The sequence below is a fragment of the Phoenix dactylifera genome, chromosome 18, assembly GCF_051530095.1.
Source record: "Phoenix dactylifera cultivar Ajwa chromosome 18, Ajwa_hap1_PhDact_Kaust_v1.1, whole genome shotgun sequence".
Taxonomy (NCBI): domain Eukaryota; kingdom Viridiplantae; phylum Streptophyta; class Magnoliopsida; order Arecales; family Arecaceae; genus Phoenix; species Phoenix dactylifera.
The window spans coordinates 13,950,582-13,978,320 of NC_143207.1; the positions used below are offsets into that span (position 1 = coordinate 13,950,582).

Consider the following 27,739-nt stretch of genomic DNA (forward strand, 5'->3'; position numbering starts at 1 on the left):
TCACCATGGTATCTTGTGCACATGAACCCATATTTTGGTTTACACTCATTCATGACAATAAGTTACGAAGATTATGAGTAGGTCAACAAGGAATTAATCACTTCTAGTAAGAGAAGATAGCATCCTATTTATTCTAATCATATGATAATTCAGGAAACCTTTGATCAAAGTAGAATGAAAATTAGAAAGAGTTTCTAATGTTTCATTATTTGAATTATCATTAAAAGATTGAGAAAAATATGAATATGAAATTGAGTTTGACATATATTCATACTCATATGCATTTTTGGGATGCAGTTTGATTAAAGGATTGAATTGCATGGTAACTTGCCACTGAAGGGTATTTTTGGTATTTCTACCAAATTTCATATTTTCCGGGTAGACATGACACGTTGCTAGATGTCAATCTTGTTTTATAGGTTTGATCAAATTAAAGAGTTAATTCGATCACCAATTAGAAAGGATTCTAATTGTTAAGTTCGGGTTCGCGCAGTTTGGACTTAAATCGATTAGAAGAGTTCTAATCAAGTTGGGTCAACTCGCACTCACACCTATTGCTGGCTAAGTATGGAACCCAATGGGTCACACACAAGAAAACTTATCAAGGGTCTAATTGGATTAGATCATGTTTGCAAGATAAACATCCTAGCAGGTGTTGCAAACCTTAGCTCCTAATTCGAATTGGATTCGAATCTGATTCGAATTGGATTCGAATCTGATTCTTAATTGATCTAATTTGATTAGATCATATTCTAATATGGGTTAGCCAAGAGTTGGCACCTAATTGGCTTGGTTTGAGTCTAATTGGATTAGATTTAATAAATCATTCAATCTAGACCGTTAGATCTTGATCTACCGTTGGATGAAGACATAATGGAGAGTTGGTTTAACCCAATTGGATTGGGTTAGAGGATGGCTACCATAATTGACCATTGGATCTTAATCCCACCATTGGATGAAGACATAATGGGTCAAGTGAATGGCGCCTTGCATTGGAGCCCTTGGATCATCATCATGAAAGATTAAGAGGTGAGGCGTGATGGACATGTGATTAGCATGTGATGTTGACTTGGTCAAAATATGGCACCACATGAAAGGACATATCATTTGATACACCTCCTCACTTGATCTGCACCTCCTCTTATTTGATATGGCCCTTTAGATGATGCCCTTTCATGAGAGGATGTGTGGATGGGATGCATCCCTTGGAGATGCATCCCTACACCTATTATAAATAGGTTAGCACTCCATGGGTTTCATCATTCCAATTCCACCCCACTCCTCTTTTCTTTCTTTCTTACATTAGTTTTTTTCTTTCTAGCATTGCTTCTAGTGTGTCCTAAGCCAAGACAAGGTGGTCTTCTTTAGGACAAAAGGATTAGAAGTGATTTTAGAAGGCTAAAGGAAAATAGAATGGAAGGAAAGCAAGCCATTAGAGTTCTTTAGAAGAATTCTGCATTAAGGATCAAAAGTCTTTGGAGCTAAAGTCTTGATCAAGTTTTTGTGTGGATCACCATTGGAGGGCGGACACTTGGACGCCTCGTGGAGATTGTACACTTTGGATTAGCGTTTGAGGTATTCTACTAATTCTGCATTTATTTTATATCATTTGATTGTAATCATTAAGGTGATCTAGGCTTAAAAGGGTTTCATGCATAGGGACTTTATTAAGAAATTTTTAAAATTCCTAGCTTCCGCTGCGCATTATAACATGCTAAAACCCTACAGTGGTATCAGAGCCATCCTTAATTGGTTCAATCAAATAATTATGTATGATGTATGATTATTAATTTACTATGAGATAGTAATGTCATATGCTTAGAGAAATGCTGAAATGTATGATTAATATATGATATATTATGTAATAAAATATCATGATATGAAATTTTCCATATGAAAATATGTTGAAGCATGTTAATTAATTGCTTATGATTTATACATGCTATGAGATAGCCATGATGCATAATAGTTTATTTTAGACATGTTAAATGTATGTTACAATTAAAGAATGTGCTAGAGACTAGTAAGCCCTCAATAAAAATTATATTAAGTCATAGTGTTGAAAAACTTTGAGCTAACCCATTCTAGAACAATTAATCTAATTGGTGTCTAAGGAAAGCACTAAAGGTGGTTACTTAATTAGGACCTTACTCTCTGAGTAAGGGGAGCCTCCTACCTGCTTACCTGGCCAATTGTTTGATTGCCTATTATGGATAAGCTTAATATTGATATAACACTATTGATAGCCTTCCTTCATGCCTCGATATTATTATGTCAAGATCCATGCTAGTTTGTTGTGCTAACACAAGACTTGCAATGGGGACTGATGTTATACTGTCTTGGTGCATTAAGATGCTTATGGCATATTTTAATATATTGCCTTGTTGTGCAACCACAAGGGCAATATTATTCGAATATGACTATATGGAAATGAAGGGTTTGACTTAACTAAAATATTATTGTTTGTTGTGCTAACACAAGGCAATAAGTATTTTAAGAGGACAAGATAAAGTTGAGAATTGCATGAGATGCAATTAGAAAGAGTTTCCTACCTTTGAACTCATAAGAGTTTGTTGTGTAAACACAAGGCTTTTTATGATGAATTAGGATCTCAACCCTACTAAGAAAAATTATATTTTCACGTTTATCATAGGGGAGGGCTATGATATTCGATAAAAATAGTAGGAGACAAATTAGATTAAAGTCCTTATCTAGTTGCAAACATGTCATCATGATTGGTCTGCTTATATTAGTTTTGTTCTTGCATATGTAGAATTATTAAATGGCTTCTTCACTTTCACTAAGAGGCATCTTAGATGCCAACAAGTTGACCGGACCAAACTATGTGGACTGGTTGAGGAATTTAAAGATAGTACTCACTCAGGAGAAAATTTTCTATATACTTGAAACTCCTGATCTTGGAGATCTAGGGGATGATGCTACAGAAGAGGAGGTTGCCACACATAAGATGTGGAAAAATGATAGTGTGACTGTCAAATGTATCATACTTGCCTCTATGAACAATGAATTACAGAGGCAACATGAAGGCATGGACACTCAATCCATACTTCTCAATTTAAAAGAGTTGTATGGAGAATAAAGCAGTTGTTCCGTGCTAGAATGAATGAAGGAACTCCAGTGCATAACCATGTTCTTATGGTTATAGACTTGATCACCAGATTAAGTCAATTAGGTTTTGCTATGGATAGTGAGCTCAGTCAGGATTTGATCCTGCAATCACTGCCTGATTCATTCTCTCAATTTGTTGTGAACTTTCACATGAACAAGCTGAACACCTCCCTGCCCGAGCTGTTAAATATGCTCAAAACAGCTGAAGGGCATATTAAGAAGGATAAAGGTCCACTCCTTCTTATAAATAGCACCTCTATGAGGAAATCGGGAAATAAGGGTTCTAAGAAACGATTGAACCCCAAGAGTAGCATCAAAAAGAAAAAAGGAAAGAAAAACTCCGGATCAAGTACCTGTTTTCATTGCGGCAAAGCTGGCCACTGGAAAAGGAATTGCAAGAGTTTTCTTGCAAGTATGAAGACCGATGCAAGAGTTGCATCAAAAGGTATGTTTATGTTACATGCCAACTTGTCATTAAGTTCTTCAAATTCAAATTCATGGGTATTGGATACCGGCTGTGGTTTTCACATTTGCAAATCTTTGCATGGACTACAAAAAATTAAAATTTTGAAGAAAGGTGACTTCGAGCTGTATGGCACTGGAGGAGAGTCCATCCAGGCTGAAGCTGTTGGAACCTACAACTTGGAATTGCCTTCGGAAAAGCTCCTACAATTAGAAGATTGTTATTATATGCCCAAAATTATTAGAAATGTAATTTCCATTCCTTTGTTGTTAAAGAAAGGTTTTGAAATTAATGGAAAGGGCAATGATTGCTCTATTTATTTTTCTAATAAGCATCTTTGCAATGGCATTATGGAAAATGGTCTTCTAGTTTTATTACTTAATGACAATGTCTTTCATATTAATAAAAGCAATAAAAGAAAGAGAGAGGAAGTGAATAATACCCTCCTTTGGCATTGCCGACTTGGTCACATAAGTGAATCAAGAATTAACAAGTTATACAAAGAAGAGTTCTTTGATCCTTATGATTATGAATCATTAGGAACTTGTGAATCTTGTCTTATGGAAAAAATGACCAAGTCTCCATTCACTGGACATGGAGAAAGGGCAAGTGAGTTATTAGGACTTATACATACAGATGTATGTGGTCCTATGACAACTTCAGCTAGAGGTGGATACTCTTACTTCATCACATTCACTGATGATTTATCAAGGTTCGGATTTGTGTATCTTATGAAACATAAATACGAAGCCTTTGATAAGTTTAAAGAGTATCAAAGTATGGTTGAAAAATAAACCGGAATGTGTATTAAAATCCTTCGATCTGATCGAGGAGGTGAATACCTTTCTAGTGAATTTTTAAATCATCTTAAAGAAAAGGGCATTCTCTCTGAATGGACACCTCCGTATACGCCACAACTAAATGGTGTAGCTGAACGGAGGAATAGTACTCTATTAGATATGGTAGGGTCCATGATGTGCTTTACAGATCTTCCTATTTTCTTCTGGGGTTATGCCTTAGAAACTGCTACATATGTGCTAAACAGGATACCTTCAAAATCTGTATCTAGTACTCCATATGAGATATGGAGAGGTAGAAAGCCCAATCTTAAATATTTTAAAATATGGGGCTGCCAAGCATATGTCAAAAGAAATTTTGGACATAAGCTAAGTGCTAGATCAGATAAATGTACATTTATAGGTTATTCCAAAGAAAGTATTGGATATCTCTTCTATCACCCTACTGAACAAAAGGTATTTGTTAGTAGGCATGCCACTTTCTTAGAAAAAGAGTTTATCTTAGAAAAGGACAGTGAAAGAAGAATTGAACTTAATGAAGTTCAAGACCTACAAATAGAAACACAAGAAATTCTTCAACCAGATGTACCCATTGATGAAGTACAACCACAACACACATCTCCTCTCCAAAGGTCAAATAGAGTGCGAAATGCACCTAAGAGGTATGGGTTTATCATTGAGAATGATGAAGCCCACATCATCGAAAATGATGATCTTCTGACCTATTCGGAAGCTATCATGAGTAATGACTCTAACAAATGGTTAGAAGCTATGAAATCCGAAATAGACTCTATGTATACCAACCAAGTATGGACTTTGGTTGATGCACCAGAAGGTGTTAACCCTATAGGTTGCAAATGGGTCTATAAGAAGAAGATTGGAGCAGATGGCCAAGTAGAAACCTACAAGGCTAGATTGGTGGCAAAAGGTTTCAGGCAAAAGCAAGGAATTGACTATGATGAAACTTTTTCACCAGTTGCCATGCTTAAATCTATTCGGATTTTGCTTGCAATAGCTGCATACTATGATTATGAAATTTGGCAGATGGATGTCAAAACCGCCTTCCTTAATGGTTATCTTGAGGAAGAGGTTTACATGACACAGCCAGAAGGATTTGTCTCAAGTGAGAGAGCAAATCAAGTATGCAAGCTTAAGAGATCCATTTATGGATTAAAGCAAGCATCGAGGAGTTGGAACATCCGTTTTGATACAACAGTCAAAGAGTTTGGTTTTATCAAAAATGTGGATGAACCATGTGTGTACAAGAAGACAAGTGGGAGTGTCGTTGTCTTCTTAATATTGTATGTAGATGACATACTAATCATTGGAAATGATATTCCAATGTTACAATCGGTCAAGACTTGGCTATCAAAAAGCTTTTCCATGAAAGACTTGGGAGAAGCATCCTATATACTTGGTATAAAGATCTATAGGGATAGATCTAAAAGGATGCTAGGCTTGTCCCAGTCTAAGTACATAGATCGTGTGCTAAAAAGATTCAGCATGGAAGGAAGTAAAAGAGGTTACTTACCTATGAGTCATGGCATACGTCTCTCTAAGAAGATGTCTCCTAAGACATCTGAAGAGAGGAATAGAATGAATTCTATTCCCTATGCTTCGGCAGTAGGATCAATTATGTATGCTATGCTATGTACTAGGTCTGATGTTGCTTATGCCTTAGGCATAACAAGCAGATTCCAGGCTGATCCAGGAGAAAATCATTGGATAGCTGTGAAAAATATTCTTAAGTACTTAAGAAGGACTAAAGATATTTTTCTAGTTTATGGAGGATCTGAGTTGAAACTAGAAGGATTTTCTGATTCTAGTTTTAAATCAGATCCAGATGATAGCAAGTCCACTTCAGGGTATGTCTTTACCCTAAATGGTGGTGCAGTGAGCTGGAAGAGTTCCAAGCAGCAAACTGTAGCTGACTCAACTACTGAGGCAGAATACATCGCTGTAAGTGAAGCCGCTAAGGAAGCTGTCTGGATGAAGAAGTTCATCGCTGAGTTGGGAGTAGTTCCTGAGATTGCTGGACCAGTTTCAGTTTATTGTGACAACACTGGAGCTGTTGCTCAAGCAAAGGAACCAAGATCTCATCACAAATCCAAGCACATTCTAAGACGCTTCCACCTCGTTCGAGAGATCGTCGAGAGACAAGACATAGTTATTGAACGAGTAGACACAAAGAACAACTTAGCAGACCCGTTCACTAAAGCTCTACCACAATAGCAGTTCGATCGCCACCTCGATTGTATGGGGATAAAATATAAGAGCGATTGGCTTTAGTGCAAGTGGGAGATTGAAAGAGTAGATGCCCTACAAGCCAATCGCAATATGTATTGCGAAAGGGTTTTTCTTTTGATTTGTCCAAATCATGTACATGACATTTAAATATGAATAAAGGTGTTATGTTTTATCATATGCTGTTGATTATATTTATGATAAACTCCTTAGATTAGGGCAATAGTTTTAAGACTATGATGAGATCATACTAGTGAGACTTAAAATCCTAAAATCCTAATCTTAAATATTTCCAGTCATTGGTACATTGAGTCGGGGATCAATGATTACCGGAAAGACTGGCATGTCTTATGTATGCTCGATGCAGAGGATGATTGATCTCACAATCATTTGTGTGGAGACACTAATACAAAGATGTGGGTGCTCATTAGAGGAATGAGTTCACTGAATTGACCTACAAAGAGAAATCTTATGAAGTCTTACTTACATGTCAAAAGATGATTCTCTTAGTGGGAGTTGTGCAACTGATCCTATGACCTGAGATCACCATGGTATCTTGTGCACATGAACCCATATTTTGGTTTACACTCATTCATGACAATAAGTTACGAAGATTATAAGTAGGTCAACAAGGAATTAATCACTTCTAGTAAGAGAAGATAGCATCCTATTTATTCTAATCATATGATAATTCAGAAAACCTTTGATCAAAGTAGAATGAAAATTAGAAAGAGTTTCTAATGTTTCATTATTTGAATTATCATTAAAAGATTGAAAAAAATATGAATATGAAATTGAGTTTGACATATATTCATACTCATATGCATTTTTGGGATGCAGTTTGATTAAAGGATTGAATTGCATGGTAACTTGCCACTGAAGGGTATTTTTGGTATTTCTACCAAATTCCATATTTTCCGGGTAGACATGACACGTTGCTAGACGTCAATCTTGTTTTATAGGTTTGATCAAATTAAAGAGTTAATTCGATCACCAATTAGAAAGGATTCTAATTGTTAAGTTCGGGTTCACGCAGTTTGGACTTAAATCGATTAGAAGAGTTCTAATCAAGTTGGGTCAACTCGCACTCACACCTATTGCTGGCTAAGTATGGAACCCAATGGGTCACACACAAGAAAACTTATCAAGGGTCTAATTGGATTAGATCATGTTTGCAAGATAAACATCCTAGCAGGTGTTGCAAACCTTAGCTCCTAATTCGAATTGGATTCGAATCTGATTCGAATTGGATTCGAATCTGATTCGAATTGGATTCGAATCTGATTCGAATTGGATTCGAATCTGATTCGAATTGGATTCGAATCTGATTCTTAATTGATCTAATTTGATTAGATCATATTCTAATATGGGTTAGCCAAGAGTTGGCACCTAATTGGCTTGGTTTGAGTCTAATTGGATTAGATTTAATAAATCATTCAATCTAGACCGTTAGATCTTGATCTACCGTTGGATGAAGACATAATGGAGAGTTGGTTTAACCCAATTGGATTGGGTTAGAGGATGGCTACCATAATTGACCATTGGATCTTAATCCCACCATTGGATGAAGACATAATGGGTCAAGTGAATGGCGCCTTGCATTGGAGCCCTTGGATCATCATCATGAAAGATCAAGAGGTGAGGCGTGATGGACATGTGATTAGCATGTGATGTTGACTTGGTCAAAATATGGCACCACATGAAAGGACATATCATTTGATACACCTCCTCACTTGATCTGCACCTCCTCTTATTTGATATGGCCCTTTAGATGATGCCCTTTTATGAGAGGATGTGTGGATGGGATGCATCCCTTGGAGATGCATCCCTACACCTATTATAAATAGGTTAGCACTCCATGAGTTTCATCATTCCAATTCCACCCCACTCCTCTTTTCTTTCTTTCTTACATTAGTTTCTTTCTTTCTAGCATTGCTTCTAGTGTGTCCTAAGCCAAGACAAGGTGGTCTTCTTTAGGACAAAAGGATTAGAAGTGATTTTAGAAGGCTAAAGAAAAATAGAAAGGAAGGAAAGCAAGCCATTAGAGTTCTTTAGAAGAATTCTGCATTAAGGATCAAAAGTCTTTGGAGCTAAAATCTTGATCAAGTTTTCGTGTGGATCACCATTGGAGGGCGGACACTTGGACGCCTCGTGGAGATTGTACACTTTGAATTAGCGTTTGAGGTATTCTACTAATTCTGCATTTATTTTATATCATTTGATTGTAATCATTAAGGTGATCTAGGCTTAAAAGGGTTTCATGCATAGGGACTTTATTAAGAAATTTTTAAAATCCCTAGCTTCCGCTGCGCATTATAACATGCTAAAACCCTACAGTCTGGGGTATCCTAGTATTGTGGAAGAAAGGAGTAGCTTCTGTGGATGTGTTCCATAACTGCCCCCAACAAGTTGCAATGGTAATCTCCAAACCTAATAAAACTTCTTGGGTTTTGTGTGGTGTGCATTCAAGCACTGACTGCATGGTGAGGAGAATCCTGTGGGGTGAGATTACCAGCCTAGTCTCGCAGGGGATCTCGACCGTGATAGCGGACAACTTCAACTGTATTCAAGGGCCGAGTGAGAAAAGAGGTGGCAAAGCCTATACTAACAAGGTGGAGAGAAGAGAGTTTCGAGACTTCTTGACAGTGAATAGATTGGTGGACCTTGGCTTCTTCGGGCCGAGCTTCACCTGGTGCAACAATTGTCAGGGTTGCGTTAGGGTGTGGGAGAGGATTGATAAGGCCATCGCATCACCCTACTGGATCTAGCGCTTTCCTACCTACTAGGTTCGACACTTATTTCGAATTGCATCTAATCATTGTCCATTATTGATCTCTACTGCCTCCAGCTCTAGCTATTGTAGCCCGTTCCGCTTCGAGAAGATTTGGCTATTGTACCCTCAATCCTAGGATATAGTTCGAGAGGCCTAGGGTATGCCGGTGCGTAGACATGCTATTCAGAGGATCTCACACAAATTGGAGCTCACCAGGCAAAGACTTCGTAGATGGAATTGTGAGGTGGTGGGCAATATTTTCAGGCTTTTGGAGGAGGTGGAGGCGTCCATCGTTGACCTCCAAAGGAGGGAGGATCGGCTCAGCGGGCTTTCGAAGGCTGACATGATTGAGTCAGAAGCTAGCTACGCATCACTCCCTTCTGTGACAGTAGGAGGTGTTTTGGGCACAGAAGTCCATAATCTAATGGATAAGGAAGGAGGATTGGAACACCAGCTTCTTCCACCTGTTGATCATTATTAGGAGGTAGAGGAATATGACCCGCTCCCTGAGAGATGATGTAGGGCAGTGGGTGGAGGAGGAGAGTGCAGTGCGACGGATCATGGTTGATTTCTTCAAGTCCAGATGGGCGTAGGACACTGGTTCAGAGGTGCTTGCCTCTATTCTACATCCAAATGGTGGTGTTGGGGTGGTGGAGAATGCAGCCTTGATCCGAGATGTATCGAAACCAGAGGTGCAAGGGAGGTTTTGGCCCTGGCGGAGGATAAACCCCCAGGGCCGAATGGTTTCCCCCCCTTCTTTTTCAAGAGGTACTGGAGTATCATTCGAAGGGCGGTGGTGGAGGCAGTTTAGCTTTTCTGCTGCACGGTATCGATGGCTGATAACTAGAAGGCAACCTTTGTCATCTTTATCCTGAAGCGCATGGATGCAGTGAAGCTCCGCCACTACAGGCCCATCAGTCTCTGTACTACCCGTTACAAGATTGTGGCAAAGACTCTGATGGGTAGAATGAAGCCTTTGCTACCTAGCCTCATCTGTCAGGAGTAGGGGGCTTTCGTGGGGAACTGGAGCATCGCTGATAACGTCTTGATTGCCTAGGAGATGATGTGAGACCTATAGAGAGCCAGAAGGTGGTGAAGCTATAAGGCGGTGAAGCTAGATATGGAGAGGGCATATGACAGGATCCGGTGAAGTTTTCTCAGGTGTGCCTTGGAGAGCTTTGATTTCCATGCGATCTGGATTGGTTGGGGTGCTGGATTGTGTGCAGGGGCCATCCTTCTCCATTCTGATTAATGGGACACCATCGGTTTTCTTTTGGTCCACTATCGGGCTTCGACAGGATTGTCCCTTATCCTCGTACCTATTTATTATATGTGCTGTTCTTCTCTCCTGCACTTTGCAGGCTGCTTGTCGAGAGTGGGAGCTGGAGGCTTACATTCTGGCTTCCGGTGCCTAATCTATCTCTCACCTTTTTTTGCAGCATCCTTCTAGTGAGAGCAAGGATGAGGGACGCATTGGCCCTCAGAAGGGTCCCAGAAGACTACTGTGAGGCATCAGGTTAGAGGGTGAATTTCTACAAGTCCACCATTTATTTTAGTCCGAAGAAGGAGCTACGGGTGAGGCAGTAGATCAAAGAGATCCTGAGTATGAGGGAGCAGAATGGGCCATGGTGTTACTTGGGCGTCCCCATCACATGGAGGAAGCTGTAGGTGCCAGAGTGCTCCAGCTTGATTCAGTGAATTTAGAAGCAGCCAAAGGGCTGGAGGGCGGCCTCCTATCCATGATGGGTAGGCTGATGCTAATTAGGCCGATCCTAAGCTCCATGTCGTCTACCTCATGTTCAACATCGTGGTGTCGAAGATTGTGTTGCAAAGGATCGAGTGGCCACTCTGGGAGTTCCTATGGGGATCACATGGGGGAGGACGTGGTGTGCACCTGCTGGCTTGGAAGATGATCTGCCAGTCTACCCGTAAGAGAGGCTTGGAGTGCAGTGTCTTCTGGTGAGGGAGGCGTTGATTGTCTGGCATGCGGTGAGGCTGGTCCTTGAGCCACAGTATTTCTGGAGTCAAGTGATGATGGCCCGATACGGTCCAGCATAGATTGGTGTTGTACCTCAGAGTAGCCGGAGGTGTTCATATCTTTGGCGAGAGATCTGCAGGTATATGCCCATGGCTTTAGCTAACTACAGGTGGCTTATAGGTGATGGGTAGAGCGTGGACGTAGTGGCGGATGCTTGGGTGGACTTCCTCCCAGTGATGGGTAGACTGTGCCTAGATTTGGAGGGTCGGCCTTCATCCAAGGGTGGCTTTGTTGCTCTGGAAGATGGCCTAGGGTTGGTTGTCGATGAGGTTGGTGCTGCACAGGTGGGGGCTGGATGTTCCTCTCTAGTGCCCCAAGTGTCAAGTGGACGAGACTGTGGACCATGCATTGTTTCAGTGTGAGCGGGCTACGAGGGTCTAGAGGCTTGTCGAGATCTCACCGGATGTTTGGTGCCACTCGGGCCCCTTCTTGTGGGCGATCAAGCCATAGGCTGGCGCACCCTAGACTCGGCACTGTTGACGCGACATATACTATCCTTCAGATCTGGCTGGTCAGAAATGCTAAAATTTTTGGTGAGAGAAGCCCTTCACCGAGGTTTGTGGTCGAGCGGGCCTAGGTTAAGGTGACAAAGATTACTCATGCAGCTTTATCGGATGGGTCCTTGATAGCTTGGGGCACTTGGGGCTCTACTTCTACTCATGTAGCACTTCGGACGATGTGTTTTATTTAGGAGCCCCCACCCCCGAGTTTTCTCTAGTTCAACTTTGATAGATGCGTACTAGAGGGCGACAGGAAAGAAGGCACTGGATTCATCATTAGAGACCCGGACTCTAGAGTGGTTGCTGCTGGTAGATATCGGATATTTGACATCTCGATGTCGGGCGCTAAACTGAGGGCAGCGTGGGCAGGGTTGGGCCATGCTCTACGAGTACTGCAGACCAAAGTAATCATGCTTGAGGGCAACTCGACCACGGTTATTGGTCGGATCCAGGGAGTCACTAGCGGTGAGTGTAGGCGTCACCTCCTGCTTCGTGATATCCGGGCTATGGTTAGTGGTGGTATAGCGTTCCACGCCAAGCATGTATATAGAGAGGCTAATGGGGCCGTGGACTGGGTGACCTCGTATGTGACCAATTATTTTGGAGGTACCTTGTAGGTGAGGAAAGGTGAGCTGCCTAGAGCGCTTTGGGATGTATTGCTTTCTGATTTCTTTGGATGTCTCCATACTAGATTTGTATGAATCATTTGTTTTGGCAAAAAAAAGGAATAAACCTATAAATATTTAATAGAGTAAATTACACCGACCCCTCTTGAGGTGTAGGGTAATTATATATTCTCCATCCAACATTTTGGAAAAATACGTTCCACTACCCAACTTTTACTATGTGTATAACATATAACCCCCTACCCTTATCTTTCTATTATATAAGCTAATGGAGTCATCACTGGCTAACCTATTTAAGACTTAAAATATCATAGCTAATTTTAGACAAGGTTAAACAGATTAAATATCCCAAATTAGCTAATTTTACTCTTTTTAACACGAATTAACCTAACCATGCCCCAAATCAGCTAAGATATTTTAAAACTCAAGGAGGCTAGAGAGTGATGATGTCAGCAAGATTCATTAGCTTATCTAACATAAAGATAGCCGTATAGGATTATGTGTTATGCACATAGTTAAAGTTAGATTGCGGAATATATATTTTCCAAACATTAGGCAGGAATCTATAATAACCTCAAACCCCGAGGGGGTCAATATAAATCACTCTATGTAATATTATAATTGTGATATTAACAATAATATTGTAATTCCAATATAACTAATGTAATAAATACATTTAATAGTGTAGTATGAGACCCAAGCCTAGGGTTCACTTGAAGCCGTAGTATGACATAGACCATTGTTGCAATTGGTCGTTGAGAACAAAAACATGGTTTGTTTTTCATTTACAAGGATATCCATTTCTACGGGGAATGACTAGTACCTATTACTATGGTTGGACAAGTCTGGATAGCCATGAGTGAATGAACAAAAGCATATTGCAGATAATATTAATAATAATATTACAATTCTGATATAAATAATGAAACAATATTATAATTCAATAGTGATAGATATTATTATAAAATAATAGCTATTAGCATTTAATATAAAAATATTACATATTATTTGCATTTACATCATAATACATAATATATGACATAATTATTGCTATTGAAGAATAAATAATACCATATATTGTTGACAACGTATTATATTATTATACCATAATATTTATTATATTATATTATAGTAATAAATTTCTTGTATTATTACATTATAATATATAATCTATAAAATAAAATGCCAACACAATCAACATTATATTTTTGGTCGCATAATAAAGTAATTGTTGTAGTATAATACTTATTATATTTTATAACATTTTAATATTTAATATATCAACATTATATTAATATATGCATCATAATAAATATAAAATAAACTACTTTTATGCTTGTTCACCTGCATTTGCGGCACTTGCACAATATTCTATAATAGTGGTTGATAATTAGGAGTAAATTTTTTACCAGAAAATCTGGACAAGTTTCAATTTCTATTTATATATTTTTTTTTTGCTACTTGTCTAAAAGCATTGACAAAATGCCAACACGGCAGGTCAATGCAATTTTTTCCTGGTGGAAGAAGAGTTTCTCGTGCCTTACCAAAATTAAAAGGATATGCCAAAGTTGCAAATTAACATTAAAATCAACTGAATTTTGTTTGCATGATTCCTTTTCTGTTGACCTCTGGAGTGGTTCTAGACTTAGGGTATCATTCAGAAGACTATATTTAAATATTTTAATTTTTCTACATATATTTTCAATTTTTAACATTAAAGTTTAAAAGCAATCTTTTGAGAAGTCAACATAAAGCTCAGTGAAGTAGCTTCTAGATGAATTACCGTAGAAATTAACTTCTGGCAATGCCGACGCTTTTTAAGTCAACTCTCGATGCTTAGAAGCATCCTAGCTAGCTACAATTATGCCTCAATATTTTAGAAAGCATCGGAGAAACGTCGGCAAAACAATATAGAAAAATAATTTTACGATGTTTTTGGTTTAGGTAGTATGTCAATCAGAAAATTGGTATAAGATCTAAGTTGTAGGTAATTTATCCTCGGAGATAAATCTACAGTCATGCTAATTTATCAACCTCCAGTTTTTAACTACCGGCTGAGACGGACGCCGTGGATCAACAAGAAACGAAACATAATTATATTCTGCTCAATTTGTGTGCTGTCGTACAAATCTTTGCTTCTTCACTTGTGTCATTATCACATCCAGACTATAATGCAAATTATTAGAACAGGGATCAACATCCCTATCCTTTTTATATCCATCGTCTTTATATATTATTTGGTATCAAGAAAGCACACGTTTCATGCTGAAGTAGACGTACGCCTCCCTTCTCTCTCACGCCAAACATTGATTTTTCAATGAACATATCCCTCTATACAAGAAATATAGAACCGTTTGATTCACGTAAGTATTTTTTTTTTCTGAAAAGCTAGTATTTGAGTATACGATATCAGAAAAAGTATTTTTCATATATTTGATCGGCTATAGAAAAGTGACACATTTCAGAATATTTTATGTTTGGTTGAGTATTTAGGAAAAATACATGTTATGCTCTTAATTAAAAAAAAAAATCTTATTCCACTATATCTAGGGCTGCAAATGGGTCGGATCGGGTCGGGTCCGGAGTGATCTTGATCCGACCCAGTTTTTTGTTCGGGTCCTAATTTTGGACCCAGACCCGACCCGGTTGAAAATCGGATCAGGTTGGGTTGGGTCGGATCCATGCCTACAAATTTGGATTCAGGTCAGGTCAGGTTGGATCCGAGTCTATATATTTTTATATTCAAAGTTTCACTATATAATAGTAAATAACATCAAGCAAAAAAATGGGTTGGGTCGGGCCGGATCCAGATCCGAGTCCGGGTCGAGATTGGGTGGATCTGATCCGATCCGAAAAATAGAATGGATCCAAATTTAGGACCCAATCCGGCCTTGCGGGTCCTCTAATTCAGGTTGGGTCGGGTCGGGTCACAGGTCGACCCGACCCATTTGCAGCCCTAATTATATCTAAAAGCCTAAGGGTGCGCATTTGGGAAAAAAAAAAACTACCTTAATTTCTAGCAGGTGAAAAAGTAACTTTTTCAAGTTCCACATATTTTTTTTCCCATTAAACATAGAAAACTTATTTTCATTGACAAATTACTTTTCCATTTATCTTTTTTGAAAATTCCAACTAAATATGAGGTTTTTTTTTTCTCATTGATCACACTTTATCCCTTCATCATCCTGCGAACCAAAACCAATCCATAGAATAGAAGAATACCAAAGAAAAATAGACAAAATCAAAGCACATTTTATCATGAAAATTGATCATTCATATGGTAGAGAAGTTACACACTCCCTTTGGAATTCTTCTTTTACCGGTATACATTAATTTGTCTTAGAACCTGTATGAACTAAACTACTCTACGATACTTCCATGCATGCAAAAAGAAACCATATCGAAATAACTTGCATGATTGCATCACGTACGTACGAAGACACTTAACTTCCACTACTTATTGGACGCATCTTTGTGATCGAGGACTCTCCCTCCCCCACCAACCACACCAGAATTAATCGACTCCATTCCATAATTAAATCTAATCCAACCCTTGTTGTAGAGGGCAAGGCGGAGGTAAATTTCTAGTGCTGGTCGCTCTCCGCCGCTTGCACCGGGTATTGGTCGATGCAGTCGGCCCACGCCCCCTCCTCCTCCCTCCCCACCGACCGGCGGCAGCGCCAAACAGCGCTGTTGCACTTGAACCCACTCCCCAGCCCCATCTGCCACACCCTGTCCCCTTTCCTCATCCTCCCCTTCGCCTCCACGTAGCCGAGCTCGTACCACGGCGAGCTCGACGACGTGTTCCCGAACCGGTGCAGCGTCATCCTCGACGCCTCCGTCTGCTCCTCGCTCAGCCTGAGTTTCGTCCCCATTTCCTCGATCACCGCCTTGCCCCCAGCATGTATGCAGAAGTGATCGAAGGCCTTCGTGAAGTCCGGCACGTACGGCCGCCACTTCGGGTTGGCGAACCGCCGGCCGACCATGTTAAGGAAGAAAAGAATCTGTTCGGAGAGCGGCAGCACGAGCGGACCGAGCGCCGCGATGTTGGCCTTCAATGCGCTCCCGGCGATCGCCGTGAGATCCTTGGACAGCGACACCCCCTTCTTCTCGCCGTCCTCCTCCTGGTAGACGCACCGGTATGCCCGGTCGTCGGCTCCTCGGTGCGTGCGCACCAAGTGGAGGAGCTCATACTTTGCCTTCCGTTTCTCCTGGCGCTTGTTGGAGAGAAGCACGGCCGCGCCGCCCATGCGGAAGAGGCAGTTGGCCACCAGCATCGACCGCCGGTTCCCGATGTACCAGTGCTCGGTGATGATCTCCGTCGTCACGACGAGCGCGTTGGAGTTCGCGTGTACCAGCAGCTCGTCGCGTGCAAGATCGATCGAGATGATCCCCGCGCTGCATCCCATGCCGGAGAGGTTAAAGCTCCGGATGTTGCTTCGCATCTTGTACTTGTTCACGATCATCGCCGAGAGGGAGGGCGTCGGCGAGAAGAGGCTGCAGTTCACGACGAGTATGTCAATATCTCTGGGCTTGACCTTGGTCTTCCGGAAGAGCGAATCGACGACGGAGAAGATGACCAGCTCGGACTCCTCTCTCGACTTGGCCATGGTGGGGGCGAAGGGGATGACATGGTGGGCTGGGGGGAGGGAGGTATCTTCGCCGAGACCCGACCGCTCGAGGATCTTGCGTTGGAACTCGATGCTCGAGGGCTCGAAGACCTCGTTCTGCTTCGAGTGATTCATGAACTTGGAGAAGGGGAACCGGGATGATGCCGGTGGCTTATAGCATGCGAAGTCTACGAGATATACGGGGCGGGGCCTTGACATGAAGTATACGGTGGCCAAGAAGATGATCAAGGCAAGCGAGAAGAAGAGGAGATAGTAGGCCTGGAATGAAGCCCAGAGCTTTTGGACCTCGATGAGGTCGTTCATAAGACCAGAAACGAGTGAAATAGCAAGGAGATTATCGAACAAGTACTGGAAGCAAAGCTTGAAGTACTCGGCCATGGACATGGCTGTGGTGGTGGTTGGTGCAAATAGCTGGAAGAAGCTCTAAGATAGTTCCTTAGCTAGTGAGTGGCGTGGGGATGCGAGTGGAAGGAGCGAAGGATTTAAAGGCTTAATTCCTTCTTAAACAAGGCATTTTCACGAATAAGTTAAGTTGGCGGTCGAATATCTTACGAGTAGATTGTTTAATTTGGTTTGGTCTCCTGCAATTAATCCCGGTCTTGCATGCAAACCGGCAAACGTCCGGCCGCCAAGCTAGCTAAGCGGGTTGGCTCTGGGATAGCCCGCATATCGGGAGTTGGACTTCTTAAAGGGGGAGTAGGTCGTACAGCAGCATACTTCGAGTTGGTCCTACTTCCATCCGCCTTTGGTAAAAGCTCATTTGCTTGACCCGTTCATCTCCAGCAGAGCGCGTGTACATTTTTTTTTTTTTTTTAGTAATGAATAGCTTTCCTGTTGCTTGGAGGAGGAGGGTTCTTGGAGCTGGCAGAATATTACTAGAGAGGGACTCTGCTATGGTTATTGACTGGATACGGAGTGGAGATCCGGATGGAGACAGGCACCCGTTGCTTCGCGAGATTAGCGGTTTGACCAGAAAGATAGGTTATTTCTAAATAGCACAAATTTATAAGAAGACGAACAGTGCAGTAGACTGCGTCGCTTTCTTTGTAGCCCGGCATTTAGATGGAGTGATTTGAACTATGATTGGAGATATACCCATCCTTTGTATCAGTTTATTTCTTTTGACTTGGCAGGCTGTAATCAATATGAATGCCGTTTTCAATAGAAAAAAGAAAAAAAAAAAAAAAGCTTTCCCAAGCATGTGTCGCACATTGACTCCTCTGAAGCTTCAAAGGTTACATGCGGCGAGAAGATTCGTCACGAAATTAAATGGAGCGATCCTATTCCTAGTCACGAAATTAAAGGTCTAATCGAGAATAAGAGAGTCAAACATGGTAGTGGTTAGTTTATGCCAGGTTTAGTGTATGTAAATCTTATTTTCTGTTTAGAAAAATAGAAGACTTATCCTATAAAATAATTGCAGCTATCCTGCTTGTGTCTTTGGATGTAATGGAACGATGTTTGCGTGTTATTTAGGCAAGGGTGATATTTTCAGAAATTGGATGAGTTTACCCTTTCCGTCTGCACTATTTTAATACCTTTGAATTAGTGAATTGTACGTGCCACCGGTATCCGATAGCTATAGATAAGATAAGAAGAAAAAAAAGTAGTAGCGTGGGTCTAGATGTTTTGATCTTAAAAAATTTTCGCTACTGTAATACCGTCTGCTTAGGAGAGAAGAAAGTAAGGTATGGTCGGACTATGAGTCTACACTATAGCTAATAAAAAAGAGATTTTTATTGGTATTATTTTTTTGAAACAGCTGATAATTAATTACTCAGACAAACTTAAGATGGTACATAAGAAAATGCCACGGAAATGCTAGTAATTAAAGGTATTTGTGGCATTCTTTTTTTTTTTTTTGCTTATGGTGGCACTTAAAAATGCCGCTGATAACCATTTATTGTCCTGTACGAGAAATGCCCAACATGTCATTTTGACCTTACTTGAGATCTAGGCATGTTATCAGATAAACCTGATCAAATATGAAAAAAATCAACAAAGGAGTTGATGGCTGGTTGCAAAACGGATTCATATAGGACAATCTAAGCCCTCGCGGAGTCCCAGCTGTTTTACGATGGCTCATGATGAGTTGGTATTCATAATCTAGCAAGTAATAAAATCATTGTCAAGTATTGGTTTCTAATTTTGAGACTTAATGATATGCTTCTGGATATGCAATGGAAGACTGCTTTCGAAGCCAAGGATGGACTACATGAGTATCTTGTTATGCCATTTTGATTAATCAATGCTCCAGGTACTTTGATGAGGGTGCTAACCTAGCTAGGTTTCGCCCTTTATTGGCAAAATTGTTGGTCTACTTCGACGATATGCTTATCTATAGCAAATTGAGAGGAGGGAAATCTAGAACACTAAAGCAAGTGATGGGAATAGTTAGACAATAGAAATTGTACATCAATTTTCAAAAGTGCACCTTCATGCAGCCTAGGGTTACTTTCTTAGGGATTGTGGTTTGTTCAGCTAGAGTTGAAGCTGAATCTTAGAAGCTTAAAGCATTTGTTGATTACCCTACCCTACAAACATCCAAGAGGCCTCTGAAGACTCCATGGAATTGCTGCCTTTTATCGGTGCTTCATCAGGAACATCAGCACCATAATTGTGCCAACTACTGAATGCATGAAGCAAGGATCATTCGCTTGGACCAAGATAGCTAACAGCACGTTCAAGGTAACATAAGAAAGAAGACTAAGGCCATAATTCTTTATCTACGTGGCTTCAATAATCTTCCAAGTCTCCTGTAATGCATCACATGATGGAATAATACAGTATTGTGCCAAGAAGCACATCCACGCACCTACTTCACTCAAAAGTTGGTCAAGCACCAAGAAAGGGTTCTCTACCTATGATCCGGAGTTTTATGAAGATATCCAAACTTTGAAACACTAGCGACATTGCTTGATCCATCAAGATTTCATACTTTAACTATGATCAACACTGAAATGCTTGTACTCATAAAAGAAACTTACATGCCAAGCTGAGTAATTACCTGCAAGTGTTTTCTTTCCCTTGAAGTACAAGGCTGGAATTGAGAACAAGGTAACTTCCTTTGTAACATTCATGAAAGTCAAAATTACTAGGTTCAGAGACAAAAGTCCAATACAAGGCTTTTGGAAGACAAAGGATGATAAGAACTTCGCAACTACTTACATGGCTCTTCGAAATGGAGAACGCGTCGAGATGGACCAATTCAACCTATAATTAATCAATGGCTAACTAGTCCAACTAATCGTGGATAAAGGGACCTACCATAGTCAACAATAGACACTTGTTAATGCATGACACAAATATGTGTTTCATCTAATGACATATATATCTATATAAGTAATATAGATCATGGCATGAATGCCTATTCGAAGGTGTCCTTGTGGTTGAGACATCATTAAACATCAAAAAGATCACTGCAGGTTCAATCTAGAATCCATCACTGTCTGCTTCCAATTTTTTTTAAACCAAATACATCCATGGAACCTGTTTGGTAACAACTGGAAATTGTTGAATTAATAATAGGAACCTGAACCTGTTTGTTGCCAACTTGAAATGGTTGAATTACCAATAAGAACCTGTTAATAATCAAGTAGAAAACCAAGCACGCCAACAGGACCTTTTAGCCAACAACTAGAAGTTAATGAATGGTAGGAACATGTTAGTAATTAAGTAGAAAACCAAGCACATTGGAACCTGTCAACAAGTAGAAAAACAAACATATCAATAGAAACATGGTCAATACTTATTTTTCAGCACATCAACAACAAGTAGAAAACCGGTCAAACATATCAATAGGAACTTGTCACTCAACACTACTATCAATAATTTAGCCTATAATTACACAGATAATCAACAACCAAATTTTCCAACTAACCATGCACAAAGACAATCATAATTAATAGAAAATAGAAATCTTATTTCTTCTTTTTTTAAAAAAACTTTATTTCTAATTATAGTGTTATAATTACTGTAGTAATTATTGTTATAATAATTGCTTAATAATTTGATAACAGTACTATTATATTTTCTAGTTATCAAAATAATGATATTATTATTATGCTATAATTATTAGAAAAAATAAATGGCTTGTTGTCTCCAGGAGGTAATTAATATTACCAGATTATTTTCATGGTTATCATATCTCTTCAAACTTCGTACAATCCAACAGAAATAATTTTTGCAATGCAATTGCAGCCTATGTTTGAATTGCAGGCAATTGAGTTGTATACAAGACAGCCAGCCCCCAGTTGAGAAGACCATGAATCGGGAAAGAGAGAGCTCAATTGGAAAGTTCCACGGGTAGAAAGGAAGACTTTGAAGCCGGGGTTGCTGTTTTCTCAATCCAGATGCTATCCTCTATCAGCATGCATTGCATAAAGCATTTTATTTTTGCACAACCAAATGCTATTATTGGTTCTCACCTTGTTAATGGGATGGTGAAATCTTCTTGTGGTATGCGGCGGCTGTTCACGCCCTCAAATTGTGATTCTGAGATCAAAGCCGTGATAGAGTCAATTAAAAATGGTCCAAGCTTGTGTTCGCATTGCAATGTCCCCGAATTTGTTGATGTTCTCATGAGTACCATGAGAAGTAAAGGTTAACTTTCTCTGAAAATCTTCAACAAACAAATTTCAAGAAAAGTAACAATTATTGAATTAATTAAAAGAATGTGAATGAGGAAATTTACATCTTATAGTCGTCAGTGTTATCTTAAACAACTGACATATCTTTAGATTATACTAATTACATGTAAAATGCCTAGACAAATGTAGACTCTATAGTACATGAAACTCCCAAGTGCTCTAGTATAAGAGCAGAATACATATATGGCTCCTTGATCTTTGAATGACAAGAAAGCCCTTGAAAGTCCAAGCTCATGGCAAGTGGAGTACTTTGAAGCCTTAACCTTTGACCTTTCCATCACAAAGGTTCAAGCTTCTTGATATAAGATGTTTTGGCAAACATCCTGGTGTCTTCTTCTTTTAAAGTTTAGCAAATAGCTATCCAACAAATGTTTCTATTTACTATGAGGCAGAGGAGAAAAAGGACTAAGAAAGTTTGCTTGCCATTGTTTTTCGCATTTAGAACAAATTTACAGTAATACTTTAAATTTGTTAACTAAATGAGTTTGAAAAGCTTTTTTTTTTTTGTTATAGTAAATTCATAGTTAGAAGAGAGAGAAAAAAAATCTATTATTTTGTTTATACCTTGAACAACCAATGTTCCTATACCATTCTCAATACAGTGACCTGATATCTTCTAACAGGATCCTCTGGAGGTCTTGTGAGAATCGAGTGAGTAGAGTGGTCCTATTTAAGAGATGGACCAAAAACGAGTGAGTAGAGTGGTCCTATTTTGCAAGTCCTTATCACCTTCGACCACGAATCACATAACAATACTTATCAAGGCAAAAGCTAAGACTTCATCTCGAATCAAATTACGTATTATCTGAAACTAAGACTGCAGACTTCTATGTAATGTGCCCTTGATATAAAAGTTTTAGTCATCAGTGAAAGAGAAGAAAACGTAAGTCTTACTTTGCCTATTTTTTTTATTTTTTTTCTAAATTTCTTTTGAGAGATTCAAATTGAGCGGGTTGAAATTTTTCTCCTCTCTGATTGGATCAAATGAGTACTGCTACTGATTGCAGCTAAATTAACTACGAAGTGCAGCGGTTCTATGTGGTAGGTGGTGATTGGTGCGGTCCTGTGAGTTAGGTGCAGCCCAGGTGCAGTTCTGCCATTCCACCAGCACCATGTTAGCTCCTGATTAGGAGCAGCAGTCTTTAGCTTTTTCCAGTCCAAATTAGTCATCAAACCTATAATACTTGGATCATGATGAGTTACGCCAACATCCAAATAGGTTCAATTGACACATACCATCCAGTAAAAATAATTATATATTATCAAAATATGGAAACAGGGGTTTCTGGACTCAAACAGATGTGCCATCCTTTTGCTGTTTTTGCCTGTTTGATATGTAAGATTAAACAGATTTTGATGTAAGCTTGTCCTTGTTTTAATTAATCAAATCAAGTTGAATCAATGTTCTATCAGGAATGTTGAGAACATGATTGCAAAAAAAAAAAAAGGTTGACTTTGACAATGGAAAGTAGTGGTCATGTGAAAGCCCTGTGATGGACCGAGTTTTGGATTTGAGTGGTTGTGAACTTTGGTCATACTATGGGAGAATGGTGCACTGCCTCTCGGCCAAGATTAGAGCTGATTATGGGCCGGACCTCGAGCTTAAATTTTATTTATTTTTAGGCCCCATTTGGGAGAGTTACTGACAGTAGAGCTTTTGGAAGTAGTTGTTTGCTGTTTGGTAACTATATTTCTAAAGTACTATAGAACTTTAATATGTATTTGGTAAACAAACTGAGAAAATATTTTTAGTATTACAAAATGACCATAAAGAATATTACATAGTATTATACAATAGAGCATAATAAATATAATATGTATTAATACATAAATATGTGATATAGTATAATATTAATATAATGTAATGTAATATTAATGTAATGTAATGTAATATTAATATAATATAGTAATATAATATTGTATATTATAGCATAATAATTTATTATAATATTAAATTATTTAACATAACATATCAATTTATTATGATATAATATAATATTATATTATATCTATAGTATAATATAATAATAAAGGTATAAATATTATAATTATTAGTGTAAATTAATTTTTCATCCTCTCGATGATTGTGTATAATATAACATAATATTAAATTATTTAATATAACTTATTAATGTATTATGATATAATATAATATTATATTATATTTATAGTTTAATACAATAATAAAGATATAAAATATTATAATTATTAGCATAAATTAATTTTTTACCCTCTCAATGACCATTTATCTTTTTTTGTAATTATTATATTTTATTATGGATATGTTGGTCTAAAAAGAAAAAAAATATTATAACTCAAAATAGCTTTCCAACAATTTCTAAAAGTATTGTTTTGGAGAAGTTTCAAAATCCAAAAAGTTGTTTTAGCTTTCTGGAAAAGCTAAAACAGCTTTTCAAAAATTTTAACAAACATTCCAATTTTATCTAAAAGTACTTTTGGAGAGGCAGAAAGTGCTTGTTGGCCCTTCAAAAACTCTCCCAAATAAGACTTCAATGGATCTATATTGGACGGAGGTTCGAGAGGTGGCGCAGGTTTTGTTATTCAGGACCCATCTGCTAGGATCATGGCTGCAGGGGGCAGTCAACTTTTCGATATATTGGTTTTGGGTGCGGAGCTGAGGGCCGCGTGGGCGGGTTTTCGTCACGCCCAGTGTGTGTTACGGGCCAGTTCCATTATCCTGGAAGGGGACTCGGCCACGGTCATCAGTTGGATCCGGAGGAGCCCTAGGGGTAATGGTTGCGTCCACCTCTTGCTCCGAGATATCTGGGCAATGGTGAGGGATGGAGGGGCCTTACAGGCCAAGCATATTTTCCGTGAAGCTAACGAGGTTGCAGACTGGATGGCTGCTTATGTAGCTAGTCACTCCGGTAGTACCTTGTGGGCTGGAGATAGAGAGTTGCTCTTGGCATTTAGAAGTATTTTGTTTTTTGATTTTATTGGGTGCATCCGTACTCGTCAGGTATGATCCACCCGCTTTAGCAAAAAAAAAAAAGAAGAAATGGTAGGTGTATCAGTTTGACATAAAATCGGCTTTTTTGAATGAAAAGTTGCAGCAAAACCAGGCACTTAGATTATGGTATAGCAAAATTGACAAGTATTTCTTTGATAACAATTTTTTAAAAAGTGCAAGTGAGTTAACTCTTTATGTAAGGACCCAAAGTATGAAAATTATAATAGTTTGTTTATATGTGGATGATATAATATATACCGGCAACTCTATGAGATTGAAAAACAAAATTTAATAAAAAAATATGATGTTAGAGTTTGAAATCACAGATTTGGTCTCTTGCATTATTTCTTGGAAATGGAAATTGTTCAAGATGCAAATGGAATTTTCTCATGCTAGAGAAATATGCTCGAGATTTAGTTGATTAAAAGCATTTAACATGTTTAATTATAAGCCAGCAAAAACTCCAATGAACATAAATGAGAAGATTGTACTTGATGATGGAGTAGCGAGAACAGATGAATAGTGCCACTGAAGTTTGATTACAGGGCTGATTTATCTCGCGCATACTAGGCCAGACATTATGTTTGCAGTCAGTTTGTTATTTAGATTCATGCATTAGTCCCAGTAAACATCATTATGGAGCAGCTAAAAGGGTTCTACAATATATATATATATATATTCAAGGAACTCTAAATTATGAGATCCATTACAAACAGGCAAAGGACTTCAAACTTATTTCCTATATTGATAGTGAATTGGGCTGGTTGTGCAGATGACAAAGAAAGCACTCCGAGTTTCTACTAAATCTCAATCTTGGGTTCGGGGTTATCTCCTGGACATCAAAGAAGCAGTACTCAGTCGCTCTCTCAAGTTTTGAAGCGGAGTACGTTGTGGCTATCGGCACTGTATGTCAAATAGTTTGGTTGAGGAGAATACTGGCTGATCTCTAAGAAAAAACAATGCACCAACAGCAATATTTTGAAACAATAGGTCTACTATTATTATGACAAAAGAATCCAGTTTTGTATGGATGCACCAAAGAGATCAAAGTTTGGCATCACTTCATTCGTGAGCTGTTGGATAAAATGGAAATTCGCATAGAGCACAGCATGGCCAAAGACTATCTAGGTGATATTTTTGCAAAAGTATTGGCTCAAGACACCAACAATTTGAACTACAAGGGCATGATAGAAGTATAATCCAAATTGCTGAGTTAGTCAAACTAAAAGAAAAAAACTTGACTATTTTGTATGGTGTACAACTTTGGTTGGTTTTGGACTCTAAAAAGCGAAGAGTCCTGCACTTAGGATGCAAGCTAGTGGAGATTTTATTATTATTATTAGGAGTTTATATGGACTTGGACTCTTTTTCTATTTAAAAGGAAGAAGAAAGGGCGTGCAAAATACCAAGGCAACCATGCATCCTCTTTGATTAGGAAAAAATTAATAATATTCTTCTCTCATTCAAGCCCCTCTCTTTGTTCCTATTTTTGCTCCTTTACCTCAGTCTCTCAAGACATTTGTAAAATCCCATAGAAAAACCAACAAGAAAATAGGATTCCAAGGCCACTAAAAAATAAAAACGTTCCCTTCTATAACAAAGTTGTGGGAGGCTTCTTGCCTCTCTTTTTCTTAAAAACAAAAGAAGAGAAGGACTTAGGTGCTATTTGGTATCACTTTTATTTTTCTTATTTATAGAAGCAGAAAATGAAAATTTTATTCTATTTAATTTGTAATTTTTAAATTATAAATATATTTAATATGGTCAATTATTTTTTAAAAAATATAGACATAATGATTGTAACAGAGATGACAATAGTGATAGCGAGGAGAGATGATAGTAGGTGTCATGGCGATGATGACAAAGGGTGCCAATGATATGGCAGTGGTGGTAGTAGCAGTGGTGAAGGCAAGGATAATGTGGTGGTGGCAGTGATGATAGCGGTGCTAGTGTGGCAAAAGTCATAGCAACAGCGATATTATGGTAGTGATGGTGGGGGCCAACGGGAGTATTAGTTATGGTGCTAGTAGTAGTGGTGGTAGCCATAATGATGGTGGAGATGACAATGTGGCAGTAGCAATAATGATGAAAACACAACAATGGCGGCAATGATGGTTGTAGTGAAGACAAAAGTGGTGGCGAGGGTGGAGATGATGATGGTGGTGGATATGATGGTTGCGGCAGTATAGATATTATTAATGATGATGGTAAAAAAATTTGAGTTTCTTATTTTTCAAAATAGTGAAAATAAGAATTTTGTACTTTCATTTTTTTTCAAAAATAATGAAATTAAATTTTGAAAAATAGAAAAAAAATAATACCTAATATATTTTTGCGTTGGTTTCTATGGTTTTATTTTTAAAAATAAAAAAAAGAAATAAAATCCTAAAGTAATGACTCCACGTACCATCCTTTTTATTTATTTCTACTTTTTGCCCATGTTATTATTAATTTTACTTCTAATGGCAAGATGAACAGTGTTTTCAACTTGCATTGGGCATTAATCTACTTCTCACTCAACTTGAATAATGCTCGAGCTGACCCGCCCTGAATGATCAAGAAAGATTGGTTTAAAAACAAAAATTATATGGGCTAGACCTGATTAACAAAACAAATCTAATATGACAATGGATTGAGAATGGTTCTATGATCATAACCCAGAATAAAACCTTGCTAGTTCCAGGTAGTTGCATGCCCCACACTCTCGAGCCACTCGAACATGAGGTGCGTATTGGTGCCTCAAAACTCATTCCCATGGCAAATTGGGGCCTACAAGAATTATAAGCCAAGTGTAGATTTGTCAAGCAGCAATACGTAAGGTTTGAGGGATGAGGACAGAAGGAATGGAATGGAATAGGTCGATTCAAGCTCTCCTGACTAAATCAGCAAATCGACTGCAAGTAAACATCATCAACAAC

At 38.7% G+C, this 27,739-nt stretch overlaps 1 pseudogene across 1 annotated transcript; it reads right to left on the minus strand.

The window, feature by feature from the left end:
- Nucleotides 1–15,800: 15,800 nt before the first annotated feature.
- LOC103715049 (3-ketoacyl-CoA synthase 6 pseudogene) lies at nt 15,801–17,718 on the minus strand (annotated as a pseudogene). Its single transcript, XR_015974702.2, has one exon. The product of XR_015974702.2 is annotated as a 3-ketoacyl-CoA synthase 6 pseudogene (transcript).
- Between the last annotated feature and the right edge of the window lie 10,021 nt (nt 17,719–27,739).